Source organism: Dama dama, chromosome 29 (assembly GCF_033118175.1).
Source record: "Dama dama isolate Ldn47 chromosome 29, ASM3311817v1, whole genome shotgun sequence".
In the NCBI taxonomy this organism is placed as follows: Eukaryota; Metazoa; Chordata; class Mammalia; order Artiodactyla; family Cervidae; genus Dama; species Dama dama.
Window position 1 is genome coordinate 53,671,847 of NC_083709.1, and position 20,867 is coordinate 53,692,713.

The following is a 20,867-nucleotide window of genomic DNA, read 5'->3' on the forward strand; positions in this document are numbered from 1 at the left end:
CTCTCTGTCTGTGAGTCTGTTTCTGCTTGGTAGATATGTTCATTTATGTTGTATTTTAGATTCCGCATATAAGTGATATCACATGGCATTTATCTTTCTCTTTCTAACTTACTTGGCTTAGTATGATAATCTTTAGGTCCATCAGTGTTGCTGCAAATAGCATTATTTCATTTTTTAGGGCTGAGTAATATTCCATTGTATATATATACCAAATGTTCTTTATCCAAAATGAGAGTTTTGGAGAGCAATGCAAGCCTGCCCCTGACTCTTACTTGTAGCAGCATTATGCAGTGCAGTTTAATTGAAAATAATGCTAAATTACTGAGTGTGTATAATTTTAGGTCATTCAACTCATGGGAAAGGTTTATTCATCTTTTAAGTGCCTGCCGAAGTACCTCTATCAAGTGAAATTCTGCAACACTTCTGGGGTCCTGGCATAATCCACAGCAAATCAGGGAGGGTTGTGTACGTCCTCTATACTGCTGTCTCAGTGATAACATTGTAATGATTTACTTCCATGTCTGCTCCTCAGTTGGACTGTGAGATCGCTGAGGGGAAGATGTCTTCCCCATCATTGAATACCAGTGCCTTGTATGTGCCTTCTAAAGTAAATGCTGAGCATAAGAGGAGTGGGTATTACGTGCTCATCAGAGTTCTCAGTGCTTTATGTGGTTTTCCTCATTGAGTCCTCACAGTTCTATGAGGTCATTACTATTACTATTCCCATTTTACAAATGAAGAAACCATGGCCTCCAGAGTGATTTGCCTGTTTAAGTGAAGTAAATGTTAAGAGAGAGAATTTAAGCCCATTGTCTCAGCTAGTACACTGGCATGAAGACCAAGTCTTAGTGTTTTGAGTAGGTAAACCGGTCTTAGATTTGGGAAGCAATGAACATGTCATTTGATTGTGTCACAGAAAGAAAGGAAGATACAATGTTTATTGAGATGCTTGAATCTGAATTCAATTTCACTGTCCCAGGAATGAGACTCTTCTCTGGCTTATGGACCCTGAACCATTACTTTCAGAAGCCATGGGGCATTCTTACTAGCAAAAAATTTATAGATCCTAATTTCTTAAATTAAAATTTAGTAATACAGCTAAATAGGTTTGTGGATGGTACTGTGTTAACTGATTGGAAGCCACTAGATTAAAAAAATAGAGGCAGTAATCTTGGCTTCTAATTTCTCCTAAATGTTTATTCTCTCTCAATGCAAAGCACTATTTACAACTTTGCATTACTCTAAATTCAGCACTTTCTTAGCTTGCCTGACATCTTCTATTGTTGTCTGGGGAAAAGAATGAAACAGTTGCACTAATCTAATCTTGGTATTTACTCTAAGGTTTTAATAAATAAATCCCTGTTCTCAAAGAGAACAATGCCCTTTTGATATGCTTCGGCATATTTCTTTTCCAAGGGCATCCCAAATGAGTTGACTACAAATATTTCTGCTAATGAGACTGCCTTGAAATATCACTGCTGTGATTATAGGCATAAATAGTGAATTTCATTAGGTTGCTTGAGTCCCACTTTTGATGGCATAGTAAATCTCAGAACAACCGTGGGCGGTAGATAGATGAAAAGCTTTTCTGGATATAATTAACTTATTTGAGTGCAACTACTAGCTATCTTAGCATAGCAATTCTAACTTAGTCTCAGGCTGCTTTAAGTACATAGAACAATTTGGCACTGTTATAGGAATTCTACATGAGCCTGAAGGATTAATAAATTTAAAAAAGACTCTAGTTTGAGAGAAGCATAGAGATATTGATTAAATTCTCTCTTTATTTCACTAATATTCACAGTAGCTAAGTTATAATCTAGGCACTAATACCTGCTACCTCAACTGATATTACATAGTATACTTGAAATAAATCTAATTTCATCAAATCTTTAATGTTTTTTCCTAAATGACACCTGCTTTGTCAGTTCTTAGATGATTATTCCTCCTCTTGTATATCCTGATGAACACAAATTTCATTTGTGAATGTGTGTTGGCATTCAGGGTGGATAGAGGGATTTTTCTAAGCCAGGGATGTACATGGCCTTGGAGATAAATCTAGAGTTACAACAATAATGCATAAGAATGCCTGTTTCCCCATCTCTTCAACAATGCTATTTACAAGAGACCAGGCCAATTATCTTGTAGAATGTTCCATATTCTGAATTTGTCTGATTGTTTTCTCATGGGGGTGTTTAATTTGTTTCTCTATCACTCGAACTTCCTGTAAACTTGAAGTTAGATCTAAGAGTTTGAGCAGTTTCAGGTTTACACTCTTGGAGCAAATAGTTCACAGGTGATGCTGTATACTGCATGTTGCATTGCATCCTGGGCACGTCATGTCACATTACCCTCTATTCATAATGCTCAGTTCAGATGGTACCCTCCATTGTAAAGGTGCACTTTTCACTTCATAATTAGAAGGTAATTTATAGAATGCATTTATTTAATGTTAAGAATATTAATCATATTTGCATGTGTTATTGGCTAAGGAATTAACTTACATTGTTGAGGAAGCAAAGATTTTTGTTTGTCTGTCTGGAGCAGGGATGCGGGATTCCAGCTCTTCTCAATTCACACCAGGCAGACTCCTACTTATCAGTAAGTCCTTGAGGATAATCAGGCCAAGGAAACCTTAGATAATTTCATGATTAAAACCATTTTAAGGGTTAAATATAGGAAAAATATTAAACCAGGAAATTGAAGGGATAATTTTAGTTTTACTTCCTTTTTTTAAATAGGAAATATATTCATGTGAGTCAATGTTCAAAATGTATAAAGGGTTAACAGTGAAGGGCCTCTCTTCAAGTTATCTTTTACTGCCTAGCAAACCATGAAGCAAATCACTTCATGGCAAATACATGGGGGGAAAAATGGAAACAGTGACAGACTTTATTTTCTTGGACTCCAAAATCACTGCAGATGGTGACTACAGCCTTGAAATTAAAAGACACTTGCTCCTTGGAAGAAACGTTATGACAAACCTAGACAGCATATTAAAAAGCAGAGATATCACTTTGCCAACAAAGGTCCACATAGTCAAAGCTATGGTTTTTCCAGTAGTCATTACGAATATGAGAGTTGGATCATAAAGAAGGCTGAGCGCCAAAGAATTATGCTTTTGAACTGTGGTGCTGGAGGACTCTTGAGAGTTCCTTGGACTGCAAAGAAATCAAACCGGTCAATCCTAAAGGAAATCAACCCTGAATATTCATTGGAAGGAATGATGTTAAAGATGAAGCTCCAATACTTCGGGCACATGATGTGAAGAGCAGAAGACCCTGATGCTGGGGAAGATTGAGGGCAGGGGAAAAGGACGACAGAGGATGAGATGGTTGGATGGCATCATCAACTCAAATGGACATGAGTTTGAACAAATTCCAGGAGACAGTGAACGACAGGGAAGCCCGATGTGCTACAGTCCATTGGGTCACAAAGAGTTGGACATGACTGAACAACAACAAAAACCACTCCATATAAATAGTAGCTTAAAACAGTATGTCATTAGTTGGCAAGGAAGCTAGGGGTCAATGGGTCAGTTCTCCTTTAGGGTCTCTCCTACTGTTACTGTCAGAAAGTGGCTAGAGCCAGGGTCATCTCAAAGGTTTTTTCACTTATGTGTCTGATTCTGGAGTCAGGAAGACTCAAAAAGCTGGGGCTTCTGGGGTATTTCTCTCTCTCTCTCTCTCTCCTGGAGTGACTCTCCCAAGGGGATCCTGCAGATGTTGCAGACTCTTCAAATATTGCCTTGGATATCATGCAGCAGCATCACTTCTACTGCATTTTACTCATCATGGCAGTCCCAAAGGCCCACCTGGTTCCAAGAGAAGGGTCATGGACTCTACCTCCTGATGAGAGGAGCGTCAAAGAATTTGATGCTTCAAAACCATCATGCACCCTCTCATGCTCTTTTTTACCGCAGTCACACAGTTTATTTTTACCAGTGCAACCAATGTCACCAGTTTCTTGTGAAGCAAGATTACCTTGTACTCTGACAAGATAAGCATACATATTCTTCCCACTTAGCGTAATGTATTCAGCGTTCTGTATCTTGTTTTATTCTTAAAATAATATTTCATGAAGATTATTCAAATCAGTCCATAAAAAGTATCTTAATTTTTAAAATACCCTTAGAGTATTGCATTACATAGATGTACCATAATGATTTAACCATCTCCTTGTTAATGCATATTCCAGTCATTTCTAACCTTTTAATATTGCAAACAATATGAATTACTTTGGATATATATATGTCATCTTGGATATATATAAGTCTATTTGCATTATAAATTCCTAGATATAAAATTACAGGGTTAAAATGATATGAATATTTTAAATTGTGATAAATATTGCCACATTGCCCTTCATATAGAATGCAAATATTTTTACTTCCACCATGAGAGAGTCCACTACTTCACATCCTTACAAAACAGAATTTTCTCAAACGTTTTGGGTTTTGCTAAGTAAAATATTAGTTTTAATTCAGTGTGGATTTAATGTGCATTCTTTTATAAATGAATTTGAGCACTTATTTTTCTATGTTTAAGAACTGCTTGTATTTTTCTCAACTCCTGAAAAAAGTTAACACAAAACAAATGTTTGAGATGAGTGAAAAGTGAGATAACGCGCATTTCAGGTAAACCTAAAGACCTTTCAATCATTCAAAAGGTGCTATTTTCCTTCCTTCTATAAATGAGTACGCTATGAGGATTTAGTCCCTTTGTGATTCTTGGAGTCTCTCAAACCCAGCCTGAAATTTCCAGGTGGGCAGTAATGGCTTTGAGACATTATAATTAGATGATAATCACTCTTTATCCCATCCTCATCAGTCTGCAGTTTCCACAGCCCTCTTTGCATTGTGCTTCCCTGGTAGCTCAGCTGGTAAAGAATCTGCCTGCAATGCAGGAGACCCTGGTTCAGTTCCTGGGCTGAGAAGATCTGCTGGAGAAGGGATAGACTACCCACTCCAGTATTCTCGGGCTTCCCTGATGGCTCAGCTAGTAAAGAATCCATCTGCAATGCAGAAGACTTGGATTGGGAAGATCCCCTTCTCCCTGGAGAAGGGAATGACTACCCACTCCAGTATTCTGGCCTGGAGAATTCCATGGGGTTGCAAAGAGTCGGGCATGACTGAGTGATCTTCACTTTCACTCTTTATCAGGAAAATTGTTAATTTAAGAAAGACGTCCTCTCTATTCCTTAGGGCTTACTGTAAAACTTTTATTACTTCCGTGAACCTTCTTCTAACATCTTTACTTGAGATAAGCAATCTGCCTCTGAATTTTGTGTCCTTTCCCTCAGCTTCCTCTTTACACTCCACTTTTACTGTCTCTTTCTCTCCTTCCTCAGCTAATATTTTATTCTTTTGGATTCATGAGATACATAGCAGTTTAGTCTGGTACAGTAACATAATGTAATAAGTAACAAACCGAATTTTGGCAAAATTCTGGAGACATGAAAGAGGACAAATTGGCGTGGTTGACTAGTACTGGAGCCAGAAAACCTTTCACTCACTCACCTGGCCATGTGCTGGTTGGTCAACTTTTTCAGGGAATCCATTTACTCATAGGAAAGTTAGGATAATACTTAACTTACAAAACCGGGTTGTTGTGGAGATGAAGAGAAAGAATGTTTTCAGCTAACATTTATTGAATGCCTCTCATCTCCAGATGTCTTTGTATTCTTGATCTCATTAGTCCTCAGAGAGGTCCACTAACTTTCCAACTTACTGATTGTATTATTTTCTTAGGGCTGCTGTAACAAATTACCATAAAAAGGGTGGCTTCCAAAAACAGAAACATGTTTATACAGTTCTGGAGACCAAAAGTCCAAAATTGAGGTGTCAGCAGTGTTGATTCTTTCTAGAGGTTCTGGGGAGAATCCATGCTGTGCCTCTCTCCTAGCTTCTGGTGGCTGCCCACAGTTCTTGGGATCCCTTGTCTTACAGATGCATCACTCCAACTCTGCCTCCATCTTTATGTGGGCTTCCCCTCTGTGTATGCCTGTCTTCCTTCCTATCTCTTATAAGAACACTCGTCATTGAATTTAGGGCCCATCCTGAATCTGGGGTGATCTCATCTCAAGATTTTTAACTTCATTACTTCTACAAAGACTGTACAGTATTTCCAAATAAGGATCACATTCACAAGTACCAAAGGTTAGGAACTGGACATATCTTTTGAAGGCCAAATTCAACCCACTGTAGTGACCAAGCTAAGAACTGAATCCAGGTTCTTTCTGATCAATCCAAGATCATTGATCCAAGATCAATGTAGTATGGACTCTGCTATGCTGTCTCCTTCTTTGAAACTTCTGTGCCTGTGCTTCTAATTTATGCCAGAAAGTAACCCTGGCACCCGAAAGATATCATGAATTCTACTAATTTGATTATAAGGGTATCCCCTGCCTAAATGCTTTTTGAATAGTGAGTTGTGCATTTGGGAGTTGTTAAGTCATCCAAGCTTATAGCAAAAATAAGAAATAAGCATTTATTAACTGCTTATTTTGTGTCAGGCCTGTGCTGAGTGCTTCACAAGCATCACCTCATTTCATCTTAACACAGTGACTATCACTCATTTATAGAAGAAAATGAGGTTCAGAGAGGTTAAAGAACTTAGGCAGCTCTTATGTCACAGAGCTGCTAAGTGGTGGAGCTGGGATGCAAACCCAGGCATCCGACAGCAAACATCTTGGTACTGAAACTAGAGTACAGTAACACTACAGTGGTGCTCCTGGCATGGAGTCCCATATTCCCCTACCACCAGTCTGGATGGGAGGCAGCTGGGCTTAACGAAAGAAGACTTGTTAATCATGAAAATCAACCATGTATTTCTAAGGCAAACAGATTGGGCATACAGATGGCTCTTTCTTTCCCCTTATTTCATTTTTGTAGTGACACTGTTGAAAGATATTTGGAACTGCAGAGTGAAAAGCACTTGGAACTTTAGCTCAGTTTTTAGGGGAAAAAAAAAATCAGGGTATTTCCTTTCTGTCATTACTGTTCCAATCCCTTTGGTCTGGAGTTTCCCTATGCATTCATTACTCAGAACAGTTGTTTTGAACTTGTCAGCACATTATAATATAATTATGCTCAAGAAATACAGCATTTTCCACTTACCACAAAGGCTGAATTTGTTTTGCTTTGCCATTAAGGTAAAACAAATTTCCCTTCACCAAGGTAATATAATAAAAAGCCACCTAACTACAAGAAAGGATGTTGTAAGTCAGATGTAGTCAGCACCATAATTCTTTCTGATTAATATTTTTGAATTATCTTTAGCTGACACAAGAAAGATGAATTGCTAATATGACCCCAAAGTCTAAACAAAAGTTTATTGCCTCAGAGTATTCATTTATTTTTAATGCTCATATTTCTAAAGAATTATGCTCTATTATTATGTTCTATTTCTAAAGAAAGGTTTGTAAAAATATCTTAACTACTTAAAACATTAACTACACTGTCTGCCATTCCATCATCTTAAGTTAAAAGCTGACCTTAACCAGAACTGCTCATTTTCTTTTCTTGCCTGTAATGCAATTCATTAATGATGGCATACTTATAGCTTTTATGAAAAAGGTCATCTTCTTTTGTATATTGTCCTTTTTAATTGGTATCCTCAAAAAAGAATTTAAGCCTAAAACTCCTTCTGATAGCTTTATTATTTTCCTTTTAAGGTAAAAATGCCATTTCTATTTAAAGCATCATTGTAGCCTGCTTCAGGCTTCCCTGGTAGCTCAGCTGGTAAAGAATCCACCTGCAATGCAGGAGACCCTGGGTCAGGAAGTTCTCCTGGAGAAGAGGTAAGCTACCCACTCCAGTATTCTTGGGCTTGCCTGTTGGCTCAGACAGTATAGAATCCACCTGCAATGTGGGAGACCTGGGTTCGATCTCTGGGTTGGGAAGATCCCCTGGAGGAGGGCATGGCAACCCACTCCAATATTCTTGCCTGGAGAATTCCCATTGATGGAGGAGCCTGGTGGGCTACCGTCCATGGGGTCTCAAAGAGTCAGACATGACTGAGCGACTAAGCGCAGCACAGCAGCTTGCTTCAGCTCCAAAGCAGTCTTTGTAAATCGTGCATTTGAGAGGTTCTTGTGAATACATGCTTGGATTTAGGGTCACACCATAATTGCACTAGGATGCAAAATTAGGGGAAAAAAACAAAAGCAAAAAACGAGTGCTGGTAAGAAAGGAAAAGATCAGCACTTTTGACCCTTTGCTGAACTACTTGTCCTGAGCGTTTGAAACCACAACCACAAGTCACCAAGACAAGGCAGAGGGACAGAGGGCGGAACTGCACTGCAGGGGTCAACAAACGTGTGTGGACTTCTGACTGTCACGACAAAGAAAACTAACAGTATAATATATATATTATATATATTAACAGTATAATATATATATTATATATATATATATATATATATATATATATATAACAGTATAATATATATATTATATATATATATATTATATATATATTATATATATATATATATATAACAGTATATATAAAGCTTCTATTTTCTTGTTTGGAGCATTTATGTGTCCAAAATGAACACTTGGTGATTCTCACTCAATATACTGTTTTTAGATTTTCTATAAATTTGAAAGGAGCAAAATGTCTACCCTGGGTTTCTGCATGCCATGGATTTACTTGACAACAGTGAATTCAGGAAATTTCCTAACGCCTCTCTGAGGAAGCTATATTTTTCATTGTAGAGTCAGGGAGGCTGAAGAGCAGAGAGTTTAAGTGCTTTGCTCAAGGTCAATTGGAGATCAGGGAATATTTGGCTCCAAACTTCCTGGCTAATTATCATTCAGTTATTCTCTCTCTGTCTGATTTATGCATATATTAATAATTGGTTTTCTTTAAAGCTGGAGAAAATGAGTCTGAAGACCTTTTACAAAAGAAAATCAGCTTTTCATATTTTTCTTATCAATAAGCTCATTCTCCTATTCTTGAGTTCATGCCTTTTAAATCTTTTTTCATTGCCCAAGAACTGTCTCTGGTGACTACTATTCTATTTTTGTGTCTATGAATCTGAATGCTCTAGGTACCTCAGATAAATGGAATCATGTAATATTTGTCCCTTTGTGTATGGCTTATTTCACTTAGTATAATGTTTTTAAGGTTCATCCATGTTGTAACATGAGCCAAAATTTCATTTCTTTTTGAGGCTGAATAATATTCCATTATATATACATATATATATGCACATATATATACATATATATATGTATATACAATATATACACAATGTATATACAATATATATTGTATATACCAATATATATACATATATATGTGTATATACAATATATATACACACACACATATAATATATATTGTGAAAGACAGTACTGTTTTCCACAGCAACTGCAACATTTTATATTCCCAGCAGCAATACACAATGGTTCTAATTTCTCCACATCCTCAACAACATTCATGACTTTGTTTTTCTGATAATAGCCGTCCTAGTGGGTATAAAGCGGTTAATCAGTTTGATTTTAAACAGTATTAGTTATGGTAGACTTGTGTCACATTTGCAGTGACCCATCTTCTCAATGTGCTGGGCTTCTGTGCTCCGTCGTGGCTGACTCTTTGTGACCGCTTTGGCTGTAGACTGCCGGGCTCCTCTGTCCATGGGATTTTACAGGCAAGAATACTGGAGTGGATGGCCATTTCCTCCTCCAGGGGATCTTTTCAACCCAGGGATCAAACCCCTGTCTCTTGCATCTCCTGCATTGGTGGGCGGATTCTTTACCACTGAGCCACCTGGGAAGACCCATTTTCTGAATAGCTTTTCTAAATATGGAGAGTTTCTACAAATTTTACCTCTCCCAACATAGAGCTCAGAGTTCAAGTCCCCAAGTTCTTTTGCAGCTAAATGGACCTTGCATGATTCTCTAAGTAGATGTACATAAGCAAGATTTTAATTTCTAAATGACTAATAAAAACATAAACTCAGTTTAGTGTTTCCATTTAGTTGGCCTAGGTGGTAGCCATGAAGCCTGGCTTTGGGGGGCATTCACAGTGGCAATAGGTCTAATGCTATCCAGTTTTTGAAATCTAAGATGACAGTGAAATTTCCTCATCAAACTATTTCTGTGGCATGATTTGAGGCATTGTTCCTGGAAGCCCAGCCCCACCCATTTTCCTGCAACCAAAAAATTCCACTACAATCTAATTTAAAACTTCAGTTTCATAGCCAATTGAATACTCATCTTCACTCTGCCCCTTGCTAGCAGCTATGCTTCCACCTGGGGGCCTTGGAGTGAGGAAAAGGCATTGTCTACACATTCACACTTCCTTCTGTCTTTTTCCTCTGATTTAATTTCTTGCAGTACCTGCCTGCCAATGTAGGAGAAGCAAGAGATGCAGGTTCAACCCCTGGGTCAGGAAGATCTCCTGGATGAGGGCATGGCAACCTATTCCAGTATTCTTGCCTGGAGAAATCCCATGGACAGAGGAGCCTCGAAGGCTATGGTCCACAGGGTCACAAAGAGTTGGACATGAATGAAGCAACTTAGCATGCACATATTCACATTTCCTTGTTTTTTTTCCTCTGATTTCTTGCAGTAGAGGAGCAGGGATGACAGATGAAGAAAAAAAAAAAAAGAATGTTCACCTGGTGAACTGGTGCCTTGCGATTCTCTCTCAGATAGCATTCCCCTCTCTGCTGCCTGGGTATAAATATTGGTTCTCTGTTGGTGAGCTTTTCTATGTATGCAAGTGACCAGAAAGTACTGTGGAATGTGCACAAGATGTGGTTAAAGCCAAGGGAGAATAACTAAAACCAAGTTGAAGGCAGTAAATGGGGAAAAAATTATCAAACCAGTCTATGTATTTATGCCTCTCTGAATTCAGGTTGTCTAACATGCTAGTTACTGAAGGTGCCTCCATTCCAGGGCCCTGTGCATATATGCAGGTCTCGCTTCCAACTCTGCCTGAACCCATCTTCTGACCTGAGAGATCCTCTCAGACTTGACTTTATCACCCCACCCCAGGCCCCAGCATACTCCACGACAGAACACCTCATAGACTCCGGCTACTGGGGTCCTTGCTTGATGGGTCACCGTCTTGGTGGTGGTGCTAATAAAGCAGCTCAAGCCTGGCTACTTGTCAGCTCACAGGCAACTGACACAGCTTTGGCCCCACCAAATAGTGAGAGACAGACCTCTACACACTTGCATCCTCTCTGCCAAGACAGCTTTTCCCATTTATTTATATAGGTAGAGGGCACAGATCAGCAAGCACATTGTATGAACAGAACCCAAACTAAGGAATAAAATGTCAGTAAGACACTTTAGACCCCTGAGAGTTTCCACTTGAACTCCTTTTTACAATGTAGGGATTTGAACAAAAGCAGCTTCCCTTTTCTCTCCCAAGGGGAGAGGAGGAAAAAGCCACAGTGCCCCCATCCTTCAGCAGCACCCCACTCTCAGACTTCTCCTTTCTCTCCCTAATCTTCTGATATGATCTGGATGTGGAAGGACATGTGGGGCAGAAGTTGATGGTTCCAGAGTCCACTTGGCCACTTCTTAATAACCCTGGAAGAATTGCCACTTGGTCTTGTTTCTCTTTCAAACCTGGGGCATTTCACACCTCCTTTATCTCTGAGCACTTGGTCACGTCCCAACATGCTATTACACCCATTCTCTGGATGTTTGTTCTTGTAATCTCTGGACAATAGTTCACATTCCATGTAGCAATCTATTATATCCATCCCATGGCTCAACTGGTAAAGAATCCACCTGCAGTGTGGGAGACCTGGGTTCAAACCCTGGGTTAGGAAGATCCCCTGGAGAAGGGAAAGGCTACCCATCCAGTATCCTGGCCTGGAGAATTCCATGGACTATATAGTCCATGGGGTTGCAAAGAGTCAGACATGACTGAAAGATTTTCCCTTTCACTTTTCGCTTTCACCTAAATATTTTTCCTCAAATTATTTCTTTGACTTTTTTCCTCATTCATTTTCTCTGTTTTCTCTTTCCAAAACTCACTTGCCTTCCTAGACAGTTTTATACAATGCTTTATAAAATAATGTAAGGGTTTATATTTTCTATATAAAATTATACATATACAAATATAACTTTATATAATATGTTATATTTTGTATATTTCTCATATTTTCTTTTATTTGGTGTATGCTCAGCTTTTGGGAAGGTTGACTTACCTGAACTGTCAAACTTTCTATTGAGTGTTTCAGTTCTGCTATCATGTTATTAATTTCTTTCTTTTAAGTTAATCTTTATTGGAGTATAGTTGCTTTACAGTGTTAGTTTGTATTGTACAGCAAAGTGAATCAGCTATGCATATACACATATGCCCTCTTTTTTGGATTTCCTTTCCATTTAGGTCACCTTAGAGCAACGAATTATCATGTTATTAATTTCTAAGGGTTCTTTTATGTTCTCTGAATGTTCCCTTTTAAATAACATTCTGACTTTGTTTCTGGGATTCATTATCATTGCTTATCTCTTTGAAGATATTAGTAATAGTTTTATTTTGAAGTTTTCTCTTTCCTTCATAGTGTAATTTTCCTCCAAGTTGTTCTTCTCTGTTTGTGGTTTTGTTTGTTCAATCTTTATCTTACATATTAGAGGCATTCTTCAGTTGTCTGGCAATAGTTAGGTATCTGCTCATATTTAATTTTGGGTGCATAAAAAAGCTGACTGGAAGATCTGAGTGGATTTCACTGGAGGGTAGTATGTCTGGACTATTTGTTGGGGGAAACCTCAATAGCATTATCTTAAGTTTTCTCTCTTGGGCTGATCGGATACCCTAGAGATACTTCTTCGAGTCTTTTGATTCTTCCACCTGAAGAGAAAAGGTTTGGTGACAACCATTCTGGAATCTCAGTGGGTGAACAGGGCTTGGAGGTAGGATGCCACTCAGCTCACAGTGTCTTCATAGTCATTCACTCACCCCATTTTCAGGATGGTACTGCTGCTCTTAACCCAGTCTGTGTCATCCAAGTCCAGTATACTTCTGCTTTTCCCTTTATAGAGAGTAAACATCCATACAGTGCTAGCGGGGTGTGATGGTTAATTTCACATGTAACTTGACTGGACTAAGAGAAATTCAGATAACTGGTAAAACATTATGTTTAGAGATGTCTGAAAGGGTGCACCTAAAAGAGATCAGCATTTGAATTGAACTGAGTGAAAAAGGTCACCCTCACCAATGCTAGGTGGGCATCATCCAATTCATTGAGGGCCTGAATAGAGAACAAACATGGAGAAAGGGTGAATTTACTCTTTGCTTGAGCTGGGACACCCATGTTCTCCCGCTCTTGGACATCAGCATTCTGGCTCTTAGGCCCACAGACTTGCATCAGGGGGCTCCATTGGCTTCCCTGGTTCTCAGGCTTTCAGGTTTGGACTGGAACTCCACCACTGGCTCTCTGGGACCTTCAGCTTACAGACAGCAGGTCATGGGACCTCTTAGCCTTCATAATTGCATAAGCCATTTGCTTACAATAAATCTCTTTTTCTATATATACTTTTGGTTCTGTTTCTCTGGAGAACTGACTAATATAGGTGGGGAGGACAGGTCATCCATAGCATGGAGTATGGAGGGGATCTAGGAAGCTAGTGCTTCCCAAATGGCTTTATAGCCCTCCTGATTTTAAACCACCCTCCTCATGCCCATTTCTGACCTTATGTGGTGTCACCATCCCCTGAACTCTTGATGGTTCTGCAGAACTAACCAGGCCAGCTTCAAACCTGACTTTCATTGATCTACTTAGTCAGATTTTATTGTCCATCCTCTTTCTAGCTTCCAAAAGTGTGTTGTTGTCTCTCCTCCATTTTCCATATTTTTAGTGTTTGAAAGTGAAAGTGAAGTCGCTCAGTTGTGTCTGACTCTTTGCTACCCCATGGACTGTAGCCTACCAGGCTCCTCAGTCCATGGAATTTTCCAGGCAAGAATACTGGAATGGGTTGCCATTTCCTTCTCGAGGGGATCTTCCCAAGCCAGGGATCGAACCTGGGTCTCCCACATTGCAGGCAGACGCTTTACCATCTGAGCCACCAGGGAAGATTATCATAGTGTTTATATATTTCTAAATAATATTATTTAGATTATTTTAGTGTTTATATATTTCTAAATAATATCTGTCTACTCATTGTGGTTTTTATATGGTTTCAGGAGAAGTAAAATTTGGATGAGTATGTTCAATCCTCCATCTTTACCCAGAACTTCAGTCCAAAAGCCTACATCCAACTAAACTATTTTTTATGACAGATGTTTTCAAAGGTTTGGAAAACTGACCTCTCTAGATCTTTGCTGGAAAAGTTTACTGAAGGATATAATTCAAAAATCAGGAAACTGAACCTTGAAAGAAAGCACAGAATGCAAGAATCAATACACTTGGGAACCTGGTAAGATCCAGGTAGATGCCACCTATGGGGCAGTTATTCCCTTCTGGAAGAATATGGTGATGTCTTGCTTTATTTTTTGAACTCCTTATTTTTATCAAAGTACAGCTGATTTACAATGTTGTATTAATTTCTGCCGTAGAGCAACTTGTCTCAGTTTTTCATTTTGGTTTATCCCGGAAAGTGGGATATAGTTCCCTGTGCTATACAGCGGGCCCTTGTTTTCTATGCATTCTAAATGTAATCGCTTACACCTAACCCCAAACTCTCAATCCATCCGTCTCCCTCTCAACTGCCCCTTGGCAATCACAAGTCTGTTCTCTATGTCTGCAAGTCTGCTTATGCTTTGTAGATAGGTTCATTTGTGTTATATTTTAGATTCCACATGTAAGTGATACCACTGGTATTTGTCTATCTCTTTCTAACTTACCTCATTTAGTATGATAATCTCTAGTTATATTCATGTTGCTGCAAATGGCATTATTTTGTCCTCTTATATGACTAATATTTTATTGTATATATGTATCCCATCTTCTGGAAGAATGTGGGGATGTTTTTGGCCCAGTATGGAAACTTAGAAAAGATACAGAAGGCATACAGAAGGCAGCCCTCACTCTAAAGCATTTCCAAAACTAGAGTGAGGGAAGCCATTCCAGTCCATTGTCTGATTCTGGAATGAAGCCTAGAGGTGAAGGAATCAGTTTCCCCATGGAACATCCCCATTCCCCACTATCACTAGAGAAAGTCTGCACCCAATGAGTTAGATATCCAGAAGTCTAATTTGAACCTGGGTGAGTGAATAAATAAAACTTCCTCATAACAAAGTAAGTTTAAAATGTGTATATAAAGTTGTCAAATTGGTTGTGGAAAAAACACACCTTTTCACTTCAGAAAGAGTTATGGGAGCTTCCAGCAATTCAGAAACAAAATATCTCCCTTGAAAGTTTCTCTGTGTTTCTTTTTCTCAGAAGACATATTTACTGGATACAGACAGACTTATCACTCAGGCTCTACTATGACCAGGGCCCAAGATACTTCCTTTAGCCTCTAAAAACAAAGTCCTGTAAGATGCCTTTTGGTATAGATGATTCCATCTTGTTTGCTCCACCTCAAGCATTGTCAAAGATTTCTATTTTAATCCAAAACTATCTTCTTTTTTTATTTTTTAAATTTAAGTATATAGATGACTTAAATTTTACATTAGTTTCAGGTATAACATAGTGATTCCATATTTTTACAGATTATACTCCATTAAAGGTAATTGTAAGAAAACATCTATAATTCCCTGTGCTATATAATGTATCCTTGTTGCTTATCTATTTTATACATAGTAGTTTGTATGTCTTGCTTCCATACCCCTAATTTGCACCTCCCCTCTTCCCTCTCCTCTTTGGTAACCAGTATTTGATTCTCTATGAGTCTGCTTCTGTTTTGCATATACATTCATTTGTATCATTTTTTATATTTCCATGTAAGCAATATCATACAGCATTTGTCTTTGTCTGATTTACTGCACTAAGCACAATATTCTCTATCTCTATCCATGTTGCTGCAAATGGCAGAATTTCATTCTTTTTAATGACTAATATTCCATTTTATATACATACATGCATATATATATATGATATATATATATATCACCACATCTTCTTTATCCATTCTTCTGTTGATGAGCATTTGGATTGCTTCCATATCTTGGCTATTATAAGTAGCGCTGCTATGAATGGTAGGGTATACGTATCTTTTCAAATTAGCGTTTTCAGTTTTTTTCCAGACATGTACCAGGGAGTAGAATTGTTGGATCATAGGGTAGTTCTATTCTTAGTTTTTTGAGGAGACTTAATACTGTTTTCAGAGAAGGCAATGGCACCCCACTCCAGTACTCTTGCCTGGAAAATCCCATGGACGGAGGAGCCTGGTAGGCTGCAGTCCATGGGGTCGCGAAGAGTCGGACACGACTGAGCGACTTCACTTTCACTTTTATGGATTGGAGAAGGAAATGGCAACCCACTCCAGTGTTCTTGCCTGGAGAATCCCAGGGACGGGGTCGCACAGAGTCGGACACGACTGAAGTGACTTAGCAGCAGCAGCAATACTGTTTTCCATAGGGACTGCACAAATTTACATTCCTGCCAATAGTATACAAGGATTCCCTTTTCTCTACATCTTTCACCAAAGTTTGTTATTTTTATACTTTTTGATGATAGCCATTCTGACAGGTAAGATATATTCTTGTTTTGATTTGCACTTCTCTAATAATTAGCAGAGTTAAGCATCTTTTCACGTGCCTGTTAGCCACCTGTATATCTTCTTTGGAAAAATGTCTCTTCAAGTCTTTTGCCCATTTTGAAGGTTTTGTTTTGCTGGTTATTTTTTGTGCTTAAAACTAAAGAAACTTATTCTTTCATAGTTCTAGAGGCCAGAAGTCCAAAACTAGTAACACAGGACCAAAACTCCCTTCTGAGGAACTAGGAAAGTATCCTTTCTTTGCCTCTGTTAATTTCTGGTAGCTGAGAGCATTCCTTGGCTTGTAGCTTCATCACTCTGATCTATCTCCCTAGTCACATCTTGGTCTCCCTTTTGCCCATTTTTTGACTGGGTTGTTTGGTTTTTGATATTGAGTTGTATGAGCAGTTTATATTTTTTGGATATTAACTGCTTGTCAATCATATTATCTGTCAATCACAATATTTTCTCCCATTCTGTAGGTTGTCTTTTCATTTTGTCAATGGTTTCCCTTGCTGTGCAAAAGCTTTTAAGTTTAATTAGGTCCTATTTGTTTATTTTTTATCTTATTTCTTTGGCCTTAGGGAAATTATATATTTATAAAACATAATTATTGTTATAATTTATGTGCAAGAGTGTTCTGCCTGTTTCTCTTCTAGGATTTTTATGGTTTCAGGTCTTACATTTAGGTCTTTAATCCATTTTGAGTTTATTTGTATATGTGGTGTGAGGAAATGTTTTAATCTCATCCTTACATGTAGCTGTCCAGTTTTCCCAGAATCATCTGGGAAGAGATTGTCTTTTCTCCATTATATATTCTTGCCTTCTTAGACTAACACTGTTTTCTATATTACTGTTTTTAATGTTCTAATTGTTGGTAGTTATAATGGAATTCAACCAATAGATTAGATTTTTCTTCTATTTGATAGAATTTCAAAGCTACAGTTTCCCAATGGTCCAGTTTACATTTCTAGTTTCTGTACCCCCTATACTCAACTTTCAAAGGCAGGACACTATAGGAAAGGTTATCTTGATGGATAGGCTACATCTTCAGTTTCAACCACAAGCCTAGACCTGTGAAAAACTTAACTTTGTAGACAATTAATAGAAAATATTTATATAGTGCTGACAGAGTGCCAGGTACTTTTTAAAGTATCCTAACAATATAAACTCACCTAGTGCTCATGATCGGGCTTCCCTGATAGTTCAGTTGGTAAAGAATCTGCCTGCAGTGCAGAAGACCCCAGATCGATTCCTGGGTCGGGAAGATCCACTGGAGAAGGGATAGGCTACCCACTCCAGTATTCTTGGGTTCTCCTGTGGCTCAGCTGATAAAGAATCCACCTGCAATGTGGGAGACCTGGGTTCAATCCCTGGGTTGGAAAGGTCTCCTGGAGAAGGGAAAGGCTATCCATTCCAGTATTCCGGCCTGGAGAATTCAGGGTCACAAAGAGTCAGACACAGCTGAGTAACTTTCACTTTCAGTGCTCATGATCCCCTTGTGAGATAGGTACTGTTATTGTTTTCATTTTACAGAAAACTGAGGCACAGAGAGGCCAAATGATGTACTGTAGATGGATCAGTGAGTAACGAATGTGTCTGCAATGCAGGAGACCCAGGAGACATGGGTTCAATCCCTGGGTTAGGAAGATTCCCCTGGAGGAGAAAAGTAGCAACCCACTCCAGTATTCTTGCCTGAAAAATCCCATGGACAGAGGAGCCTGGTAGGCTACAGTCCAAAGAGTTGGACACGCCTGAGCTGCAACCAAGCACAAAAGGTTAACAGATAGTAAGTGACACAAGACAAGTGTCTTTGTCTTGAACTTTAGTGGTCTGGCTCCAGAGTCCATGGTCTCAATGATAGAATTATATTCCCTGTCCTGATGCAACACTCCCTTGTTCTTTTAAACAGCTTTTTTCCCACTGTTAACACTAATAGTATTTAATTTTGTTGATGATGAAAAGATTAACTCAGTGCATTCTTAACCCTGGCTCAATAGAATCACCTTGGAGAGCTTTAAGGAAATAGCTGTGCTTTGGTCCCACCCCAGAAATCATGATTTCATTGGTCAGGTGGAGCCTAATCTCTGCATTAAAAGAATCAACTCCCCAGATGGTTCTGTTGCTCATCTGAAATTGTGATGCACTGGATTAGCTCACTGAGGGACCTTGTGATGTCTGGTGGTAGAATTTCTTCATTCTAACCGATTACTTGGGCCTCTGAATCCTAAGTGTTTCAGTTCTTTGCATTTTGATCATCCAGATTAGTAGTAATAGTGTGACTTGGCTTTTCATGGTTAATGTATCTTTGCACAGCGTGCACTCATGCATGCATGCACACAGTTCATACGCCTCTTCAGAGCTAGAATTTGCTGCCTGTTTTCCCATTTGGTGCTGTTCTATGTCTCAGCGGCCAGGACTTACTAGTTGTGAATGTCATCTTGTCCTTGTTCAGTTTAGATCAAATCACCTAATGTGTAGATCCTCAATATGGCACATTAATAAGGTCAGAGGCTAATCTGGGACTTCACTGCTCTTTGTTGGAAATATTTTTGGCTGCAGAATGCTTTATTCTTCCTCTTTCTTCCCATACCACAGCACTCAGACAAAATTTGTAGAGGAGGAAGCTTATCACCTGGGTTTAGCCCAACTTCCCACAGGCCTCCTCAGTCTCTGGAGTCGCCATTAGCTATAATAGGTTAAACTCTAATGTCCTTCACCTCTCTCTTAGCCCGAACAGTTGATATAGAGCTTCAACTCCCAGGACTGGGGGAATTCCCAGGGGAGAACATACCTGTGCACAAACCAGCCTGCACCCATTCTCACTGCACTGAACTCCAAAATGCCAAAGGGCTGGGGTCAGCAGCAAAGTGAGTAGTGACACTGCTCACCTGCTCTTTTTGTAAATATGGCCACAGGAGTCTAGAGCTCTTTGGGGCCCAGTGTTTGGTAGAGAAGAGATCTTCCTGGCTTTCCCAATAGCCTAGTCTTCCTCCTGGACCCAGACAAGAGTCTACAGGGTGGGGGCTGGGACAACTCAGGAAGCAGGAAGCAGACTGATGCATCATCTCAATTTCCCTCCAACACCAAGGCCCCCTTCCAGGGGCTGAGCCCTCTTGCTGGCGCCTCCCTCTCATGAAAGTAGGCCTCTGGGAGCCTCCCCATCCCCCAGTTCACCAGCTGTGCTGCTCTGACACCAACAAGCCTGCTTTGACTCCCCGTTCAGACTGTGTGGAAGCGCACATCTGTGTAGCTCTTTCATTTCTATAAACGTCCCCCGGGATGACCCATGGTTTAGATTTAGTTCTTTTTTTCTCTAACCACAGGATGAAGGCAGGCCTCCAGGCTATGTGGACCAGTGAGCTATGCTGTTCCTTTCCTTCAACAAGCATTTATTGAGCACCTACAATCCACAGTGCACAGATATGGGACAGGTATAGACACAAAGGTAAAGCAAACTTGTTCTCCACTCTCGAAATCTCAGCTTCCATTGCAGAACAGAGACACAAAGTCACTGCAATACAGAGCAATACATGCCACAGCTTGAGGGGGGACAGGGAAACACAGGCATGGAGAAGGGATATTGAAACTGGGTCTTAAATGAATAGGAGCACATGAGTTTCCTAGGGTTGCATACAAAGTATCACGAACTGGGTAGTATAACCAGTAGAAATTTCACTTCTGGAAGCCCGAAATCCCAGATCAAAGTGTTTGCAGGGTTGGTTCCCTCAGAGAGCTATGGGGGAGAGTCAGTTCCAGGCCTGTTGGTTGCTGGCTATCATGCCCTTACTTTGGCTTGTAGAAGCATTGCCCTGATCTCTGCCGTCATCTTCAATCACATGGCATTCTCCTTGTGTGCATGTCCAAATTTCTCCTTTTTTATAAGGACATCAGTCATATAAGATTGGGGCCCACGATACTCCAGGGTGGCCTCATCCTAACTAATTACATCCTCAGTGGCCCTATTCCCAAATAAGGTCACATTCTGAGGTACAGGGGGCTAAGACTTGAACAGATGAACATGGGAGTGGGGGACACGATTCAGCCCATAACAAGGAGTTTACCAAGAAGAGAAGAGGAGGAAGGCTTTTTGATTCTCAACAAAAAGGAGTGTGTGTGAACATAGGAGAGGGCAAAGAGGACACAGTCTGGGAAAGACAAGTCGGGGGTAGGTGTTGAGGCGGGATGGGCAGGGGTGGAGAGGTGGCTTCAACTCTGATCACTAGGGGGTTTTCTAGCAGGACTTGGCATATAGACA

General features: G+C 39.6%; 1 non-coding gene across 1 annotated transcript; it reads right to left on the reverse strand.

Moving 5' to 3' along the window:
• Positions 1-13,970: 13,970 nt before the first annotated feature.
• On the reverse strand, positions 13,971-14,042 carry TRNAC-GCA (transfer RNA cysteine (anticodon GCA)). Its single transcript has one exon. It is a non-coding gene; the product is annotated as a tRNA-Cys (tRNA).
• Between the last annotated feature and the right edge of the window lie 6,825 nt (positions 14,043-20,867).